Below are 21,512 nucleotides of genomic sequence, written 5' to 3' on the forward strand. Positions count from 1 at the left end.
CTCTCGATAGGCTGGGAGGCAAGGCAAGCTCATAAGCAACCTCCCCAACTCGTTTCAACACCTCGAATGGGCCTATAAACCTTGGGCTCAATTTGCACTTCTTCCCGAATCTCATAATTCCCTTCATCGGCGAAACCTTTAAGAGAACTTTTTCAGCTACCATAAATGATATATCACACGCTTTCTGATCCACGTAACTCTTTTGTCTGGACTGAGCTGTACGAAGTTCCTAAATCACCTTTACCTTTTCCAAAGCATCACTTACCAAATCAGTACCATATAACTTAGCCTCACGTGGCTCAAACCATCCGATAGGTGAATGACATCGCCGACCATATAAAGCCTCAAACGGAGCCATCTCGATGCTGGATTGGTAACTGTTATTATAAGCAAACTCGACCAAAGGCAGGAATGATCCCACTGACCTCCAAAGTCAATCACACATGCCCTGAGCATATCCTTCAAAATCTGAATTGTCATCTCTGACTGCCCATCGGTCTGCGGATGAAAGGTTGTACTGAGCTCTACACGGGTCCCCAACTCACTCTATACTGCTCTCCAGAAATGCGAAGTAAACTAAGGACCTCTATCTGATATGATGGAAATTGGCACACCGTGCAACCGAACTATCTCCTGAATATAAATCTGGGCCAACCTCTCTGAAGTATACGTAGTCACAACAGGAATAAAATGTGCCGACTTAGTCAACCTGTCAAAAATCACCCAAACTGCATCAAATTTCCTCAAGGTCCGCGGCAACCCAACTACAAAATCCATAGTAATTCGTTCCCATTTCCACTCTGGTATGGTCATCTGCTGAAGTAGGCCACCTAACCTCTGGTGCTCATATTTATCTTGCTGGCAATTTAGACACTGAGCTACATACTCAACTATGTCCGTTTTCATTCGTCGCCACCAATAATGCTGCCTCAAGTCACGATACATCTTCGTAGCACTTCGATGAATAGAATATCGAGAATTGTGTGCCTCCTCCAGGATCTTTTTCCTCAGTCCATCCATATTAGGAACACATAGATGATCCTGGAGTCACAGAACACCATCCGCTCTAATAGTAACTTCCTTGGCATCACCTCGTAGTACCGTTTCACGAAGAACCACCAGGTGTGGGTCATCATACTGGCGAGTCTTGATCTTCTCAAATAGTGAAGATTGGGCCACAACACATGCAAGAACTCAGCTGGGCTCTGAAATATCCAGCCTCACAAGTCTGTTAGCCAAGGATTGAATATCTTAGGCTAATGACCTTTTCTCAGCTGAAATGAAAGCCAAACTACCCATACTCTCCGCCTTTCTGCTCAAGGCATCTGCAACCACATTTGCTTTGCCTGGATGATACAAGATATTAATATCATAATCTTTTAGTAACTCCAGCCATCTACGTTGCCTCAAATTTAGATCCCTCTGCTTGAACAAATGTTGCAAACTGCGATGATCAATGTAAACTTCACAAGACACCCCATAAAGATAATGCCTCCAAATCTTAAGAGCGTGAACAATCGCAGCTAACTCCAAATCATGTACTGGATAATTCTTTTCGTGGGGCTTTAGCTGACGTGAATCATATGCAATAATTTGCCCTTCCTGCATCAATACACAACCCAAGCCAACGCGCGAAGAGTCGCAATACACTGTATACATCCCCGAACTCGAAAGTAACACTAACACTGGTGCTGTAGTCAATGATGTCTTGAGCTTCTGAAAGCTCACCTCACAATCATCGGACCATCGGAATGGAGCACCCTTCTGGGTTAATTTGGTCAAAGGTGATGCAATAGATGAAAAACCTTCCACGAACCGACGATAATAACTTGCCAAACCTAGAAAACACCTGATCTCCGTCGCCGAAGTGGGACAATGCCAATTCTGAACTGCCTCAATCTTTTTGGGATCAACTTTAATACCTTCGCCCGATACGATATGTCCCAAAAATGCTATAGACTCTAGCCAAAACTCACATTTAGAGAACTTGGCATATAACTTTTGTTCCCGCAATGTCTGAAGCACTACTCTCATATGATGCTCATGCTCCTCCTTACTACGTGAGTAGATCAAAATGTCATCAATGAAGACAATGACAAATGAGTCAATATATGGCCTAAATACCCTGTTCATCAGATCCATAAATGCTGCCCGTGCATTAGTTAAACCAAAAGACATTACCAGAAACTCATAATGACCAAATCTAGTACGGAAAGCAGTCTTCGGAACATCCGAATCCCAAATCTTCAACTGATGGTACCCCGACCTCAAGTTGATCTTAGAGAATACTCTAGCACCCTGCAACTGGTCAAATAGATCATCAATACGCGGCATCGGGTACTTGTTCTTAATAGTGACTTTGTTCAATTGGCGATAATCAATACACATCCGCATTGTTCCATCCTTCTTTTTTACAAATAATACCGATGCACCCCAAGGCGATACACTCGGTCTGACAAACCCTTTGGCTAGTAACTCTTCAAGCTGTTCTTTCAATTCTTTCAATTCTTTTGGAGCCATACGATACGGTGGGATAGATATAGGCTGGGTATCTGCAGTCAAGTCAATACATAAATCAATATCACGATCATGTGGCATACCTGGAAGATCTAACGGGAATACATCAGGGAACTCCCGAACTACAGGCACTGAATCAATAGCCGGAGTCTCTACAGTAGTATCCCGAACATAGGCTAGATAAGCCAAACAACCCTTCTCAACCATGTGTTTAGCCTTTATAAAAGAAATAACTCGATTAAATGAACTAACAGGTGAACCCTTCCACTCCAGCTTAGGCAATGCTGGAATAGTCAAGGTAACAGTCTTGGCATGATAGTCTAGAATAGCATGATATGGAGACAACCAGTCAATATGAGATCTGATCTAGTTTCATAACCACAGAATGTAATAATACAGGATCGGTAGATCCGGTTCACAACAACAGAATCGCTCACAAGAGTGGACACATAAACAGAAGTACTAAAGGACTCATGAGAAACGCCCAAGAATGGAGCAAATAGAGATGACACATATGAATACGTAGATCCTGGATCAAATAATACTGAGGCACCTTTGCCACAAACAGAAATAATACCTGTAATCACGGCATTTGAGGCCTCCGCATCTGGTCTAGCCGGAAAAGCATAAAATTGAGCTGGAGCTCCAACTGGCTGGCCTCCGCCTGGCTGACCTTGACCTCTAGGACGGCCCCTACCCACCTGTCCTCCACCTCTGGGTGGTCGGACTACTGGTGGAGCAACTGGTCCGGTAAGCATAGACTGCTGACCCTGCTGTACTGGTCTACCTCGAAGCTTGGGGCAAAACCTTCGCATGTGACTGGGATGCCTGCACTCGTAACAACTCATTGGTGCGATGGGCTGCTGACTAAGTGACTGGCTCTGGGGACCTGAATACCCATTGGGAGGACCCTGAATAGCTAGTGGGTAGTAAGAACTCTCTGGGATAACATTGAGATAAGGTCGCACTGGAGCACCTCGAGGAGGTCGTGGTGCTGGATATGGGGGTCTGCTGGACTGTCCCCTCACGAACTGACCTCTGCCCCCGGACGGAGCACCTCTGAACTCTACAGAGTACCTGAACCGCTTATCTCTCATAATATGCTCTCGGCTCCACTAACATACACCCTCAATCCTCCGGGTTATCTCCACAACTCGCTCATAAGAAGTACCCATCTCAACCTCTCGAGCCATAGTAGCATGAATACCAGTATGTAAACCGGCTACAAACCTTCGCACTCTCTCTGCCTCGGTAGGGAGTATCATTAGTGCATGGCGAGATAATTCAAAAAACCTCGTCTCATAATCGGTCACTGACATCTGACCCTGATGGAGTTGCTCAAACTGAAACCACAACTCTTTCCTCTGGGAGGGTGGAATATACCTGTCCAAGAAGATACGAGTGAACCTGTCCCAAGTCATGGGAGGAGAATCTGCTGGTCTGCCAAGAGCATAAGACTGCCACCATATACGGGCTCTACCCTCTAGCTGAAAAATAGCGAAATCAACCCCATGGGACTCTAATATCCTCATGTTGTACAGTCTATCCTTGCAGCGATCAATGAAATCCTGTGGATCCTCATGTCGCTCACCCCCGAAGACAGGAGGATGTAGCCTAGTCCATCTGTCCAATAGTTTCTGAGGATCCGCGGCTACAGCTGGCCTGGGCTCAGGTGTAGCTGCTGCCACTGGCTGGACTCCACCCATGGGTAGTGCACCATGGGTATGATATACAACAGCTGCTTGTCCATGAGCCTGCTCGGGGGGTCTGTGCTCCCCCGCCCTCTTGAGATGTGGCTGGGTCTGCCGGAAATAAACCGGCCAGAGTCATATTATCCATGAATCGCAGCATACGACCCAAAATATCCTGAAATCCCGGTGCAGATGTGAAGTCCACCGGAGCTGGCTCTGCCACAGGCATCTCACCCTGCTCCTCAATAATGGGATTCTCTGCTGGATCCACTGGCGGCATAAGCAGAATAGTCCTGGGACGTCCTCGCCCTCTACCACGAGCTGGAGCCCTCCCTCGGCCTCTGCCTTGGCCTCTAGCAACTGGGGGAGTAGCTCTTCCCTGGTCTAGAATCTCATTAGAGCGTGTTCTCATCATCTGTGAGAGAATAAGAGAAGGATATTTAGTACTACATCAATTACACGATAAAATATGAAGAAAGGTAGTTTCCTAACACCATATAGCCTCTCGAAGATAAGTACAGACGTCTCCGTACCGATCCGCAAGACTCTATTAGGTCTGCTCATAACTTGTGAGACCTACGTGAACTTAGTGCTCTGATACCATGTTGTCACGATCCAATTTCACCTATAGGTCGTGATGGCGCCCAACACTACAGCTAGACAAGCCAACTAATAAGTCAAACATACATTGGTTAAACTTTTATTCCAAGAAGATAATGAAATACCAATTTCTACTAATGTGTGTGCCAAGACACGGTGTCACAAGTGCATGAGCATCTAGTAGATTATACAGAACTCCAAATATTGTCTGAAATAAAATAGACAGAATAGAAATACCAGAAGAGACACTGGTAGCTGCAGAACGGCTCAGAAAGGTAGCTCACCACTATGCCTCACGATGACGTGGGTATGTGATGATAGGTCCTCCACTAGTACCTGTCTCAGATCCTGCACAAAAAGTACAGCAAGTGTAGTATGAGTACGTAAACAACGTGTACCCAGTAAGTATCAAGCCTAATCTCAAAGTGGTAGAGACGAGATGACCGACTTTGACACTCACTATAGGTCAATAATAATTGAAATAAAACTAAGATATTTAAATCAGCATGATTTACAGAATTTACAAATAATTTATTTACTCAGCGGAAATAATCAAATTCCTTCAAATGTAATAATTCGCAATATATTAATTAAATTCCTTCAACTCAAATAATTTCTAATTTATCAATTAAATCTCATTTACAGGAGTAACAATTAATTTCTTAATAAGCAAGAATAATAATTTATTAAATTCTAAGGATTTTTCAATTTATTAATTAGCTTCACGAGCTGAAATAATTTATTAAAGTATCGTGTAATTATTATTATTAAGCACGATTTCTGCCGAGGACGTACGACCCGATCTAGAGTGTCGTGTACACAGCCGAAGGACGTGCGGCGCGATCCATAGATGCATTTATCATGCCGAAGCGTTCGGCCCGCTCCACAAGAAAGGAGGACATTTTCTTATGTGCCTCCGGAAGGAGAGTATATTAATTAAGAGATGAATTTGGGAGGAGAATAATTTCTTTTAACAATTAATTGATTTAAACAAATAATAAAGCCTATGAGATTTTCATCCTTTAATATCTTTATCTAACAATTCACAATATATTCATATAGATATCAATTAATATAAATAAATCAAAGAATACAATTTACACAAGTAAGGAATGCTTTGAGTCCTAAACTATCCGGACTTTAGTATTAATAGTAGCTACGCACGGACTCTCGTCACCTCGTGTGTACGTAGCCTCCCCTCCCTCCCCCCCACAATTATCAACAATTATTTAATTTTAATCACTTATGAGGTAATTTTCCCCTTACAAGATTAGACAAGAGACTTACCTCGTTTTGCTCCAATTTAATCCACTCTAAGGCCTTTTCCATGATTATCCAACTCTGTCTGGCTCGAATCTAGCCAAAATAATTCGATACAATCACTAAAAATTATAGGAAATAAATTCTATAAGGACCTCGGTCATGGCCTCGATCAGGGCATCGAGGTTGGGCCTTCGATCATAGCCTCAATCATGGCATCGAGCTTGAGCCTTCGATCAGGGCATCGAGCATGGGTCTCAATCCTAGCCCTCGAGCCTTACCTTCGATCATGCCCTCGAGCCTTGCCTTCGATCGAGGCTTCGATACTGAGCCTCGTCCCTAGCTTCGACTCAGGCCTCGATCGTGGGCTCGATATTTGGGGCTCGATCTGAGGCTCGATATCTGGGGCTCGATCTGAGGCTCGATATCTGGGGCTCGATCTGAGGCTCGATCACAGCCCAGAATATGCAGCAGAATAGAAAATTCCAGCAGCTTTTTAAGTTCAATTTTTGATCCGTTAACCATCCGAAACTCACCTGAGGCCCTCGGGACCTCAACCAAATATACCAACAAGACCTTAAACATCATACGAACTTAGTCGAACCTCTAAATCACATCAAACAACGCTAAAACCATGAATCATACCCCAATTCAAGCTTAATGAAACTAAGAGTTTTCAACTTCTACATTCAATGTCAGAACTTATCAAATCATTTCCGATTGACCTCAAATTTTACACACAAGTCATAAATTACATAACGGAGCTATAAAAATTTTTAGAACTGGATTCCGACTCCGGTATCAAAAAGTCAACTCCCTGGTCAAACTTTTAAACTTTAAATTTCTATTTTAGCCATTTCAAGCCTAATTTCACTACGGACTTCCAAATAAAATTTCGATCATGCTCTTAAGTCCAAAATCACCATACGGAGCTGATGGAATCATCAAAATTCTATTCCGGAGTCGTTTTCTAAAAATATTGACCGAAGTCAACCTTAGCACATTAAGGCCAACTTAAGGAACCAAGTGTTCCGGTTTCACCTCAAACACTTCCAAATCTCGAACCAACCATCCCCGCAAGTCATAAATCATTACAAGCATCTACGAAAAGTTTTATTTTAGGGAACGGGGTTCTAAAAGTTAAAATGACTGGTTGGGTCATTATACTTCCCGTCCCTCCTCGACTTCCAACATATTTAAAAACTAACTCTTTGCCACAAGTATTACACTTAGCCTTATTTTTTCTCTTAGTTGAGTAAAAAATGGCCAAACAAGAGATATTTCTGCCCGTTTAGAAGGTTGTCTAGAAAAAGTAGGGGCAGTAACAAGAGGGTCAAACGGGGGATCATTTGGATTATTATTAGTTGGGTTAACTTCAGGAGCAAGAATAGTGGGTGTATCGTCATCCGGTTGCGTTTCATCAATATCTATTTCTTCATCATCATTTTCATCAATAGTTGGATTACCATAAAGAGCATTCATATATTCATGGTTTAATTGTTCACCGGGTGCAATATTATGGCAAAATTGACTCTCGATAAATTGTAATAAACTATTATCGCTATCAATAATAGGAAGTGTAGGACGGGTAACAGGTTTGGGCCGGGGAGCCGGGGGAAGTGGAGGAGGAATAAATTGGTCACTAGATTCACCACTCTTGAATTTTTCATTATTTTTTCTAAATATTTTTTTAAGGAATATGCCATCTTAATTAATCAAGCAAATTAAATAAAACAAACAAAACTATAATATTAAAACTTAAGAGTTGGAACGAGTTTACCGAATTGACGAATAACTTGTTGAAAAATAATTATCGTTGAAAACTTGAAGATTTCAATTCACCAACTTCAAAATTTTGCACAAATTGTAACAATTAAGTAAGCAATTATAGAAGAATATTAGAGAGAGATTGATGATTTTGTGAGCAAAATGAAAGAATGAGGGGATATTTATAGTTGAAAATAGCGAAAAAATGTAATTATAAAAAGTTTGGAGTTAAAACAAATTTTGGGGGGTTAAATGGCTATTTTGCAAATAGCCAACGACTATTTTGACAGACTAAACGGCTAGTTTTTAAATGGTCAAACGGTTAATTTTTTTTTTAAAATTATCTGTTGGGTCCGGATAGGACCGTTTAGGACCGCTTGAACCGGCCCACTTCTCAGCCGGTCCCGATCCCTAACGGTCCCGGTCTCGCCGGCCTCGCCTATGAGACCGGCCCATTACCCGGCCCACCACCCCACAATTTCGATCCTATCCGGTTAGGACCGTTTAGGCCCACTGCCCATATGAGTCCTGGACTGTGGACCGCAAAGAAGGGGTCTTAGACTATACTTTTTCTCAAGAAGGGGTCTTAGACTATATTTTTTCTCAAGACCCCTTCTTGGGTCCGCAAAGAAGGGGTCTAAAATCTGTGGACTCTTGAGTCTCATATACTATATTTTTTCTCCAATAATGTAAAATTTCTGTATTCATACATGTTTAGTTACCAAACAAACGAACTACATTAATTGTTGTATTCGTCTTTATCAGAAAGGGACCTGCTGAACCACTGTTGGTTAGTCAATATGATTGACAATGATTATTTATGAGTATTTGGTACAGTGGATGGGGTTCGCCACCTCAGCCCACTGTTTCCTACCTTTATTTGTTCTCATTCATTTTTCCTTTTGGGAATTGATAATGGTGTGCTTTCATTCTTTCCAGCTTGTACTCGATTGTCATCTTAATGTTGTCAACACATTTGTCTTCATCCTATTGCTTCACCAAACTTCTTTATATATCTCTTTAGTCATTTCAAAGTACACCCAATAAACCTCTTATTCTTCGTGGTAATGAGTATTCTCTCCTTCCATTATTCATGACCATCGAACCAGAAATACAAAGATTCACTGCTGATACGAGCCGATATTTACTTCGTTAATTCATGCTCAATCGATTGTCATAGTGTAAATCTCGGTCCGTATCAACAGTGAATCAGTGATTAGCATAAAGAAAGATTTTTATTCTTTTTTAGAATTGTATTTAGAGTGAAACTTTCTACTATATAAAGGGAAAACTAACTATTCAGTAGGGACATAGTAATACGCATATCAAGACAATTTATTTCAATTCTCTTTGTTGTTTAAAATTCTTATTTCTTGTTCTTAAGTTCTTCATAAGTGTAAGCTTGGAATCGAGGACAAATTCTTCATCGAGCCATCAACCGAGCTTATAATCACTATTATCATTGGTTTGGTCATCTATTATATTTTTTATTTGTTTAATCTAACGCTATTAATCACTTGTATTAAATTAATCCACATATCCTTAAAATCACATATAAATTTAATTGTTATCCATTTTTTAGGGTAAACAGTTTGGCGCCCACCGTGAGACTAAGGATAATAGTGACAATTTGATACAAATTTTCATAATACACTCTATTTTATACTTGTTCTTTGAGCTTTTAATTTCAGGTCAAATTAAAAATGTCAAACTCTCAATCTGCCTGTTTGAACGTTGATGCTGAGTCTGGACACCATGGCGAGAACAACAATGTGGTGCCCCCTGTTGACCCCAATAGAGTTCTAGTTGCGGACCCGATCGATGCTAACTCACATTTGGCTATTGAAGCAAACTTGCCTACCGACCCCGAAAACAACATTTGCGGGGGAGCCCGATCGATAGCCTAAAGTAAACACGACGGCGAAGGTGATGGGATCAACTTACAGGTGATCTTCGAAATATTATAGGCTCAATAGGCAGCAATAGCCTAGTTGCAAATCCGAAGCCGCGCCCCCAGCAGAGTTGAGCCCGAACCATCCCGAAAAAACACTCTTAGAAATGAACCGGCCACAGAAAGGCCGGGTGAACCTAAACCCGGGACCAACCCCGAGATAATAAAGATGCTTGAGGAACTAACAAAACGGGTAAAATCGGGAGAAAAGAAAGTTGAAGCCAACGACAAAAAAGTGAAGACCTATAACTCCAAGGTTGATCAAATCCCAAGAGCACCCCTGATATTGAAAGGTCTGGATTCCTAGAAGTTCGTCCAAAAACCTTTCCCTCCGAGCACAGATTCGAAACCGATCCCAAAGAATTTCCGTATGCTTGAAATTCTAAAGTATAACGGGACCACGGATCCAAATGAACACGTGACTTACTACACATGTGCCATAAAGGGAAATGACTTGGAAGATGCCGAAATCGAGTCGGTTCCACTAAAAATGTTCAGGGAAAACCTGTCTAAAGGGGCAATGATACAGTTTCACAACCTGCCCCCAATTCCATTGATTCGTTTTCTATGCTTGCGAATGCCTTCATAAAAGCTCATGCCTGGGCCATCAAAGTCGAGACTTGAAATTCACTTCTTTAAGGTCAAGGAAAGAGATAACGAAATGCTCAGGTAGTTCGTGTCGAGGTTTCAAATGGAAAGAATGGATCTGCCCCTGGTTGCAGACGATTGGGTTGTTCAAGCATTCACTCAAGGACTCAAGCCCCAAAGCTCTTTGACCTCACAACAGCCGAAACATATTTTTATAGAGTACCCGGCGGTAACTTGGGCTGACATCCATAACAGGTACCAATCGAAAATCAGAGTGGAGGATGATCAGCTCAGGGCCCTTTCTGGGTCCATGTATCTCATCAGAACTAATAACAGGTCTAAAAGAGTCGTTGATCATGAACCAAGACCGAGAAGAGATCGGTACCAACCATATAGCAGAGATCGAAGGGGTAGTGGTTCCAGATGTAACCCAGCGGGGAATGAAAAAAGAAGTAATCAAGATCATAATAACTGGGGACTCATGAGCAAAAAGGTTTTCGACAGGCCAATCGGGACCAGGGAGGCACCGAGGTTATCGGAGTACAACTTCAGCGTGATACTACCAGCATCGTATCAGCCATCAGACACATCAAATATACCAAATGGCCTCGGCCATTGAACTTTAATCCTGCCCAAAGAGACCCCAACCTGATGTGTAAGTACCATGGCACCCACGGTCACAGGACCGAAGACTTCCGACAGCTTGGGGAAGAAGTGGCGCAGTTATTCAATAACGAACACCTCCAGGAGTTTTTGAGTGATCGAGCTAAAAATCACGTCAGGAACAGGGACTCCGGTAAGCAAACCGAGCAAGAGGAACCTCAGCACATCATCAACATAATCATCGGTGGAGTCAACATCCTCGGGGGCCAATACATAAGCGCACTAAAGTGTCCATTACAAGGGAAAAATGAACTCGAGATTATATTCCAGAGGGGACCCTCTCTTTCAACGATGAAGATGCTGAAGGCATCATGCAACCGCATAACGATGCCCTGGTAATTTCTGTACTCATAAATAAATCTCGAGTTAAGCGTGTGTTGATTGATCCAAGTAGCTCGGTCAATATCATCAGATCGAGGTTCGTAGATCAGCTGGGTCTACAAGACTAAATAGTGCCCGTGGTCCGGGTCTTAAACGGATTCAACATGTCATGTAAATTACTAAAGGGGAGATAACACTGCCAGTGAACACCGCCGAAACCATTTAGGAAATGAAGTTCTACGTTATCGAGGGGGATATGAGGTACAACAAGAGGGCAATACCTTCGGCATTGCACCAGGCATTGAAGTTCCCCACACCGGGAGGGATCAGAATAGTTTACAGAGAATAGCCGACCGCAAAAAAAATGTTCGCGATTGATGAGGTGATCCTGATATCTGCCCTCTCGACATCAAAGAACTCGTAGTCGTTTAGGAAGGAAGAAACTAAATAGCAATAACCGATATCAGTCCCAATCGAACCGGAGAATCAACAAGCAGGCGAGGATGATGATTACGGAGTTCCCAGGTCATTCAATTCCCCTGACGATTTCAATGCCACCAAGTCAGCGGTCGTGGAGCTGGAACAAGTCATATTGATCTAACATTTGCCTGATCGGATTGTATACCTAGGCACGTGGTTAACTCCCGAGATCAGAAAATGACTAATTGAATTCGTTATAGCTAACATAGATTGTTTCGCTTGGTCCCATCTTGATATGACAGGGATATCGCAAGAAATAACTACTCACAACCTGATCTTGGATCTAAAGTTCCACCCGGATAAGCAGAAGAGGAGGCCTCAGTCCAAAGTCAAGCATGTATTCATAAAAGATGAGGTATCCAAAATCCTTAAAATAGGTTCCATTCGGGAAGTTAAGTAACCAGAATAGTTTGCTAACATAGTGGTGGTGCCTAAAAAGGGAAATAAATTAAGACTGTACGTAGATTACAAAGACTTGAACAAGGCATGCCCTAAAGACTCATTTCATTTTCCTAACATCGATCGCATGATCGATGCGATAGCCGGCCATGAGATACTTATCAATCTCGATGCCTATTTCGGGTACAACCAAATCCGGATGGACCCGGGCGATCAAGAAAAAAACTTCCTTCATCACTAAATTCGGCACCTATTGTTATAACGTAATTCCTTTCAGACTAAAAAACGTCAGTGCCACTTACCAGCACCTAGTAAATTGGATGTTCGAATAAAAAATAGGAAAATCAATAGAGGTTTACATTGACGACATGTTAGTTAAGTCCCTGCGAGCAGAGGACCATTTTTAATATTTGCAAAAAACCTTCAACATATTGAAGAAATACAACATGAAGCTAAACCCGGAGAAATGCGCATTCGGGGTCGGGTCCGGGAAGTTTCTTGGATTCATGGTGTCCAACTAGGGGATCGAGATCAATCCCAATAAAATCAAAGCTATAGAAGACATCACCATGGTGGACAATGTCAAGGTCGTTCAAAGGCTAACCGGGCGCATAGCCGCCCTGGGTCGGTTCATATCAGGGTCTCTAATAAGAGCCATCGACTCTTCTCATTATTGAAGAATAAGAATAACATTTCATGGAACCCGGAGTTCCAGCAAGCTTTGGAAGAACTCAAACGGTATCTTTCGAGTCCACCTTTGCTTCATACTCCGAAGGCGGACGAGTAGTTATACCTGTACTTAGCGGTATCCGAGATAGCGGTAAGTGGAGTCTTAGTTCGGGAAGAGGAAGGTACACAATTTCCTATCTATTATTTTAGCAGGACTCAAGGCGAGGCCGAAACAAGGTATCATCACCTGGAGAAATTGGCTCTCGCATTGCTAAGCGCTTCCAAGAAGGTAAAGCTATATTTTCAATGCCATCCCATATATGTGGTAAATACTTACCCATTAAGGAACATAATACACAAACCCGAGTTCTCGTTACGATTAGCCAAATGGGCCGTGGAAATTAGCGGGTACGATATCGAATATCGATCTTGAACCGCCATCAAATCTCAAATTTTGGCAGACTTTGGGTAACGACTCAACTTGTCGATTTAAAAATTTATGCCCCGTTCAGTGACTTAAGGCCTCAAGCAGCTTCATAATATGTATTATGACCCACGGGTGTGGTAGAGTTTGTGTTTCGGAAGATTTAGAATTAAATTGAAAGAACAATTTCTATTTAGAAGCTTAAATAGAAAGAGTTGACCGGAGAGTTAACTTTTGAACAAATGACCCTGGAATGGAATTTTTATAATGTCAATAGTTTCTTATGGTGATTTCGGACTTAGAAGTATTTTCAGATTTGGATTTGGAAGTCCGTAGGACAATTCGACGCATTTTAGCGAAAGTTGGAAAATGGAAGATTTTTGAAAAGACCGACTGAAGGTTAAATTTTTGATAACGAGGTTGGATTCCGATTCTAAAAATTTGAATAGCTCAATTTCGTCATTTATGACTTCTGTGCAAAATTTGAAGTCATTCCGGATTGATTTGATACGTTTCGGCGTAAAATATAGAAGTTGAAAGATTTAAAAACTCATAATTCGATTCGATGCGCGATTCATAATTTCGGCGTTGTTTGACATAGTTTGAAGCCTAAATTAAGTTCGTATTGTATTTTGGGACGTGTTGGTATATTTGATTGAGGTTCCGAGGGCCTCGAGTGGATTTCGGAAGGTTAACGGATCAATTCGAGCTTGAAGAAAAGCTGTTGGAATTTCTAGGCATCTTGCTATTTTTTTTCACAGAAGCATGAACAGTGATTGCATAAGCGTGAACAGTGATCGTAGAAGCATGAACAGTGCCCGCAGAAGCGTGAACACTGCCCACAGGTGCGAAACTGGGCAGCAACATAAGGACCAAAAATCAATCACTTTGTCATTTTCGATTGAGATTTTGGAGCTCGGGTTTAGGGCTTTGAGTTCTTCACGACTTTGACTTGGGTAAGTGTCCTATATCCTAAAGTGTTTATATTTCATGAATATATGATTATATTCATCATTTAATTCGGATTTTAATGGAAGAAATCAAAATTTTGGCAAAATCTTCCAAAAATAAAAATTTAAGATTTGGAGATCGAGTTGTTATCGGAATTGGATAAAATTGGTATGGTTGAACTCGTATCGGAATGAGTGTTCGGATTTCATAAAAATTATGTCAGGCTTCGAGGGGGCGGTCCCCGTGTTGACTTTTGTTGACTTTTTATAATAAATTTTTAAGTCGATGTATTATTATCCGAAATTATTTTCGATGTATTTTAATGAAATTATACAATTAATTTGGATAGTTTTGAGCGGTCCGGAGATCAATTCAAATAAGAAGGAAATTTTGGAATATCGACATAACTTCAAAAAGGTAAGTATCTTGGCCTAACCTCGAGTAGGGGAATTACCGCTTAGGCATCGAGTCTTATGTGTTGTTTGTGAAATGTGAAAAGCCGTGTAAGCGAGGTGACGAGTACATACTCGGGCTTATATGTGCAAAATATATTGGGTTAAAGTCGTAAGCATATTGTGTAGTAAATTGGATAATTGTTGGCATTTATTAAATCATCTATTTGTCATACCTCAAATCAGATTTTTTTTATATGACAATTTGATGTAATTATTACTAGTATATTTATGTGAATTCCGTGAGTTTGATGGTTTGATATTTCTTGGAATTTAATTTCATTATGGATTTTTTCTATGTAAATAATTAATTAAGCAAGCTTAAGAAGAAGTATTAATATAATTATCAAAATTTGGATTAATGAAGGCATTGCCCTATGCTGATTATTTCTATCTTTGTTGATTGTTTTGAGGTTTTATATACATTGTGTGGAGCCTTGGGCTATTTTTTGTGAAATTAATTGATTTGTTATATCCTTGGAATTGGTTGTGGGCCATTGGGCAAATTGTGATATGAATTGATTTTGTTACGTTTCCGTGATAATATTCCGTGTAAATTGTTATGTTAATTGAGTTATTATTTTGAGGTTATAAGGCTGGCATTTCACTGTTGATATTATTTGGGCATAATGGAGGCATTTCACTATTGATATTATGTGGGTTGGTATATTTTCTGGGCGGAGTGATAAGGGTGGCTATAGGAGAGATAAGGGTGGCTATAAGAGCGATAAGGGTAGCTATTGATATTGTCAGGGCGGAGGGATAAGAGAAGTTATTATAGGAGTGATAAGGGTGGCTATAGGAGAGATAATGATGGCTATTGTCAGGGATGAAATTTGATGATGTGGAGTGGTTGCATTGGTGATTTTTATGTGATGTTGTGATATTCCTTGTGTTTATTTTTATACCTTGTGCAATTTATCTTGTTGTTGGTAAATTGATAACAATCTGATTTATGTTTAGATTGGGAGCCTATGGTTATTGTCAGGCGGATTATGAAATAAAATATGGGTACGAGGTGCCGGGAATAAAATAAAATGATGATATTGGCACGTGAATTGTCCGTGCAGTTGTGATATGAAATGTGGGCACAAGGTGCCGTGGTTAAATGATGATGATATTGACACGTAAGTTGTCCGTGCGGTTGTGATAAAGAAATTGGCACGAGGTACCGTGAAAATATAAAATTGGGCTGAGACCCGTACTTTATAATTTTGAAATGAGGTGTCACAATATGACATTTATTCGAAAGATACTTATTTGAAGGAATTACAGTTGAGAAAGATTTATTTGAAAGAATTATATTTAAAAGATATTTATTAAAGGAATTATATTCGAAAAAGATTTATTTGAAAGAATTATATTTGAAAGATATTTATTTGAAGGGAGTATATTCAAAATATATTTATTGAAGAGTATTATTTGAGAAGCATATAGGAGAAAGATTTATATTTGAAGGACTTGATTTAATTGGGTGTACTTGTATTTATCATTTGATGAGAAATATTAATGGTTGATTTGTGTTGCCCTTTTTGTTATCTATTTTCTATTATTTTGTATACTATATTGCACAGGTTATTAGACTAGTGAGTGTCTTGACTGTACCTCGTCTTTACTCCACTGAGGTTAGTCTTGATACTTACTGGGTACCGTCCGTGGTGTACTCGTACTACACTTCTGCATATTTTTGTGCAGACCAAGGTATTGGAGCTATCGGACTCGGACAGAGTTAAAGTGAGATCGCAAGGATTCAAGGTAAAATTGCTTGGTCATCGCAGTTCCTTGGAGTCTTTCTATTTTATTGTACTATTAATTATTATTCAAACAGTATTGAGTATTCGATCCTTGAGATCATTTCATGTATTCAGTTAGAATTCGTGACTCAGTATTACCAGTCTTGGGAGATTTTCATATTTGTTTCGCTGTTAGTTTTGATTACGTAAAAAAATGGCTTGAAATATAATTGAAATCGGCTTACCTAATCTTAGAGATTAGGTTTTATCACGACGCCTGAGGTGGAATTTTGGGTCGTGACACTTCGTGGCCGACTTCATGCCGGCCTTAATACCCGAAGTCAATAAGGAATTGTTGTTAACCTCGGGAACCTCCTCGGGAGTCTGGACCCTCTTTACGGATGGTGCCTCGAACGCAAAGGGGTCTGGACTTGGCATCTTGTTGAAGCCACCTACGTATAATGTAATTAGGCAATCTATTAGAATAATGATGTTGACTAACAATAAGGCCGAGTATGAGGCCATGATTGCAGGTCTCGAATTGGCTAAAAGGATGGGGGCAAAGTCATCGAAGTTAAATGTGATTCCCTCCTTGTAGTAAATCAAGTTAATGAGACATTCGAAGTGAAAGAGGAACGAATGCGAAGATACTTAGATAAACTACAGGTAACGCTGCATCGATTTAAGGAATGGACCCTACAACACGTGCCCCGGGATCAAATAGCGAAGCCGATGTTCTGGCTGACTTGGGGTCATCAGTCGATGATGATGAATTCCGCTCGGGAACGGTCGTACAACTTATGAAATTTGTAGTGGAAGAAGGCCATGTCGAGATAAACTCAACGAGTTCAACCTGGGACTGGAGAAACAAGTATATAGATTACCTGAAGACTGGGAAGTTTCCCTCAGATCCAAAAGAATCGAGAGATCTGTGCACGAAGGCAGCCAGATTTAGCCTGTCCGAAGATACTCTGTTCAGAAGAATGTTTGATGGCCCACTAACCATATGGTTGGGGCCGGGAGATACCGAATATGTTTTAAAGGAAGTTCACGAAGGCAACTGCGGAAACCATTCGGGAGCAGAATCGTTGGTTTGTAAGATAATTAGAGTCGGCTATTACTGGATCGACATGGAGAAAGATGCAAAAGACTTTGTGCGAAAGTGAGACGGTTGTCAGAGGCACACACCAATAATCCATTAGCCAGGGTAGTTATTACATTCGGTCCTATCGCCCCCTACCATGGGCACCCCGTAAGGCTCAATTTATATTATTTATGAATGACTATTTCTATAAATGGATCGAAGCTCAAGCATTAAAGAAGGTTCGGGAAAAAGAAGTCATCGACTTCATTTGGGACCACATAACGGGAAACAATTCATCTGGAGCAAGGTAAGCAAAATTTTTGAGGATCATAAGATAAAAAAGATCTTGTCAACACCTTATCACCCTAGTGCAGGCGGAGTCGACGAACAAAACCATCATTCAAAACCTTAAGAAAAGGTTGACCGATACCAAAGGAAAGTGGAAGGAAATTTTGGCCGAAGTCTTGTGGGCATACCACACGACCTCAAAATCCAGTATCAGAGCCACTCCATTTTCGTTGGTCTACGGTGCCAAAGCATTAATACCTGTTGAGGTGGGTGAACCGAGCCTCAGGTTCCGATATGCAACCAAAGAATCGAACGGTGAGGCCATGAGAACGATCCTGGAACTACTGGATGAGAGGCGCGAGGCTGTCCTACTCCGGTTGGCCGCCCAGAAGCATCGGATAGAAAGATATTATAACCGGAGAGACATCCTCCGACAATACAATATCGAGGACTTGGTGTTAAGAAGAGTAACACTGAACACCCGGAACCTGAACGAAGGGAATCTAGGACCAAATTAGGAAAGACCATATCGAGTCATCGGTATTACCGGTAAAGGTTCGTACAAACTCGAAGCAGGAAGCGGCGCACAACTACTGAACAACTGGAACATGACCCATTTAAAATGATACTACTACTAAGGTATGACCTCATTCACTTTTCTTTTAAAATTACGAATTGGAATAACACTTACAGGAACAATCAAAGGAGAATGTGGTCGTTAGGTCTGAAATCACGCGTTGCACTCTTTTTCCCTTGAACCGGTTTTGTTCCAGATGGGTTTTCCGGCAAGGTTTTTAACAAGGCAACAATAAACCGTGCTAACTTAGAGTTGAAGACCGGTTTTAAATTGGAGTCAATGGTCTCTTCAACAATATCCGAGCCCACTCGAAGATCGACCTCGAATACTGGGGGCCATCATCCTCGGGTCATGATTTTTAGCAAGGTAGGAAGCTATGTGCTCAAAAAGTCTAGGCTCGATGGTTAGGATTTATTATAAAGGCCAAACTGTCAAATGAACTGTGCCCCCTTAGGTTACCTCAGCCATAATACGTGTTTTTACATGCTTACAATCTTGTACGTTACACACAGAAATGAAAGAAAGTTTCTACCTTGCAAACAAACATTTTTTGCTTCTTAAAAGTATCGAGCCTAAGGGCTATTCCTACCCGGGAACTAGCGAGCTCAAGGGCCACTCTTATCTGAGACTAAAGGGTTACCCCCACTCGAGGACTGCCGTTCGAGATATGCTCGGGCAGCTCGGGTTATCGAAACCTGAAGGCACCACACCTATTAGGTAGTGCCCAAACCTAAAAGGCTATGACCACCCTAAAAACGGTTCAGAGATGTTGGAAGCCTATAATCAAAACATAAGGCCTTCAACAAAATTCTAAACATTTAAAGAAGCATCTTAGGGAGTTTCCGTTCATTCCGAGTTTACACAAGTTTTAGCAAAAATTGCATCGAGGACAGGTCTTGTTCAGACCTCCGAAAAGTGACTTATTACTACATTTGATACTGTGCTAAGGCATTAGAAATATTTGCAATAGTAAAAAGATGCTAAGATAATAGACTTGCACATTGCCAAATAGGAAATAATTTTTATTTCGGAATATCTTTACAAAGTCCCAACAAAAATGGCCTCAACAAAATATATGTACAAGATACAAAAAATAGAACAAAATAATTATAAGGCATCTACGCCTGATTTTCACCAGAACCCGACTCGTCACCAGAGCCATCGAGGCCTTCGGGTTCTTCGAAGCCCTCAGAGACTTCTTCATCTTGGGTTCAACTAGCTTCTTGGCCTTAACCTCAAGTATTTTTGCCTCCTCGATCTCGGCCGACAGGTCAAAGCCTCGAGCATAGATCTCTTTGAGGGTCTCCCTCCAAGATAGTTGCGTCACGTACTCGAAAGTAGTCTTCAGGCGAGCCTCGACTGATTTGATATCGGCCCTATATTGGGACACCATCTCTTTAGCATCGGCGGAAGTTGTGAGTAGCTGAGACTTTATAGCTTCATATTCGTTACCGAGGGCATCCCGCTCTGCCAGAGCCGAGCTCAATTGTGATCGGAGTCCATCATTCAACTAGAACCGCTTGTCGGCTTTTTCTTTTGCTGTCCGGAGTTGAACCTCTACTGATGCAAGCTGTGCCTGGGCGATTTCCTTCTCCGAAGCGAGCTAGTCCATTTTTCTCTTCCAACCATCGTCCATGGCTTGGACCTCATTCATTTCAGCTCGGAGTTTGTCGATCCGATCAATCGTATGCTGAACCTGTGAGGTTTGGTCGTTAGTCAACATGGCTAAGTCTTCATTGTTAATTTCAAAAACCTTTACCTTTTCGACCAGATCGGCATGTTCCCACCTCAGGATCGAAGCCTCCTTCTGAGCCTCATCCAGCTCGGCCTGCAGGTCTTTGATGGCCCATTCGTGTTGCTCGCTGAGAAGCTTGTACATATCTCTTTTCTTGGAAAGCTCCTTGACCTCAAGCTCGAAGTCCCGAAGCCTGCAAAAGGGTAAACAAAAACATGAAAAATATCAAAAACTAAGTCAATGTTCGAAAGAGAATAATGATGCCTTACCCGATTCAGCGCCTACTGCTCTTAGTTGAATAGGCACGACACGTCCACCTCATTCATTTTTGCCTGGTCTTCTTCGGTCACCACGCATTGGAGGTACCTCATTACTCCCAAGGGAGAAGAAAGAACTCGGACATCCTATGGGACATTGATGATTATCGACCTCTTATGGCCTGGATCCACATTCGGGGCAGAGAACTGGTTGATTAACTTTGGGCTCGAGTTCAGCCCGTCGATTTCTGAAGACGGATCCTTTCTCGGCACTACCAGGTCGCCCAACCCAGAAAATTATTCAAAAACGGATGAGTCCATGCCATAAAAAAAGGAACAAAGGGGATCGTCCACGCCACAAGCCCCTTCGTTAGACCTCTCCTTCCCTGTTCAGGAATCTTGGAGTATGGACTAGGTATAGGAAGGCGACCCTGAAATCTCTATTACACCGGGCGCCTCCTTCGGAGTGTAGTCGGCATCCTGGAAAGTCTCAGCCCCAGTCTCCTCATCAACCTCCCAGGTTTGATTGAGACCGACCTCATGGATCTCCTCCTCAACAGTTGCTTGCTCCTCGGGAGAAGTCGGCCCGTGGGCCACGAAAAAATCATCTTCCTCAGGCTCATCCCTGAGCCGAAGAAGCGAGTCTGAGTCAGGTGCTCGAGGGCAACTTTCCTTCGGCTTACGGGCCAACCTTCTCTTTGGATTTTTCTTCTCTAAGCTCGGGGAGCCCGAAGCCTTCCTTTTCTTATTTTTCCTTACTACAGTCCAGAGTTACCCCAAAGTTGAGGGGTCGACGAACATGGACACATCTTCATCCCCTCCTGAAGGCCTAAATTCTATGGTCTTAGGCAAACCTACAAAAAGAAAAGTGAAGAAAAGAGAGTAAGGACAATGCGAATGGGAGAGCCCGATATTACCTATTCGGGGAAGGGTCTTACCGAGTGAACGAGCCTCCCACCGGCCCCTCGAGAGTTTGTGCCATGTGTGCTCGGAATATGGCATTTTTGAACAAATGGCCCCAATCCACTCCTTGAGCCGAGGGATAAAGTTTGGGACTCGAGCGATGGTTGCAACACTACAAGTACTAGTGAGAAAAAAGGAGATG

This window comes from Nicotiana tomentosiformis, chromosome 11, assembly GCF_000390325.3.
Source record: "Nicotiana tomentosiformis chromosome 11, ASM39032v3, whole genome shotgun sequence".
In the NCBI taxonomy this organism is placed as follows: domain Eukaryota; kingdom Viridiplantae; phylum Streptophyta; class Magnoliopsida; order Solanales; family Solanaceae; genus Nicotiana; species Nicotiana tomentosiformis.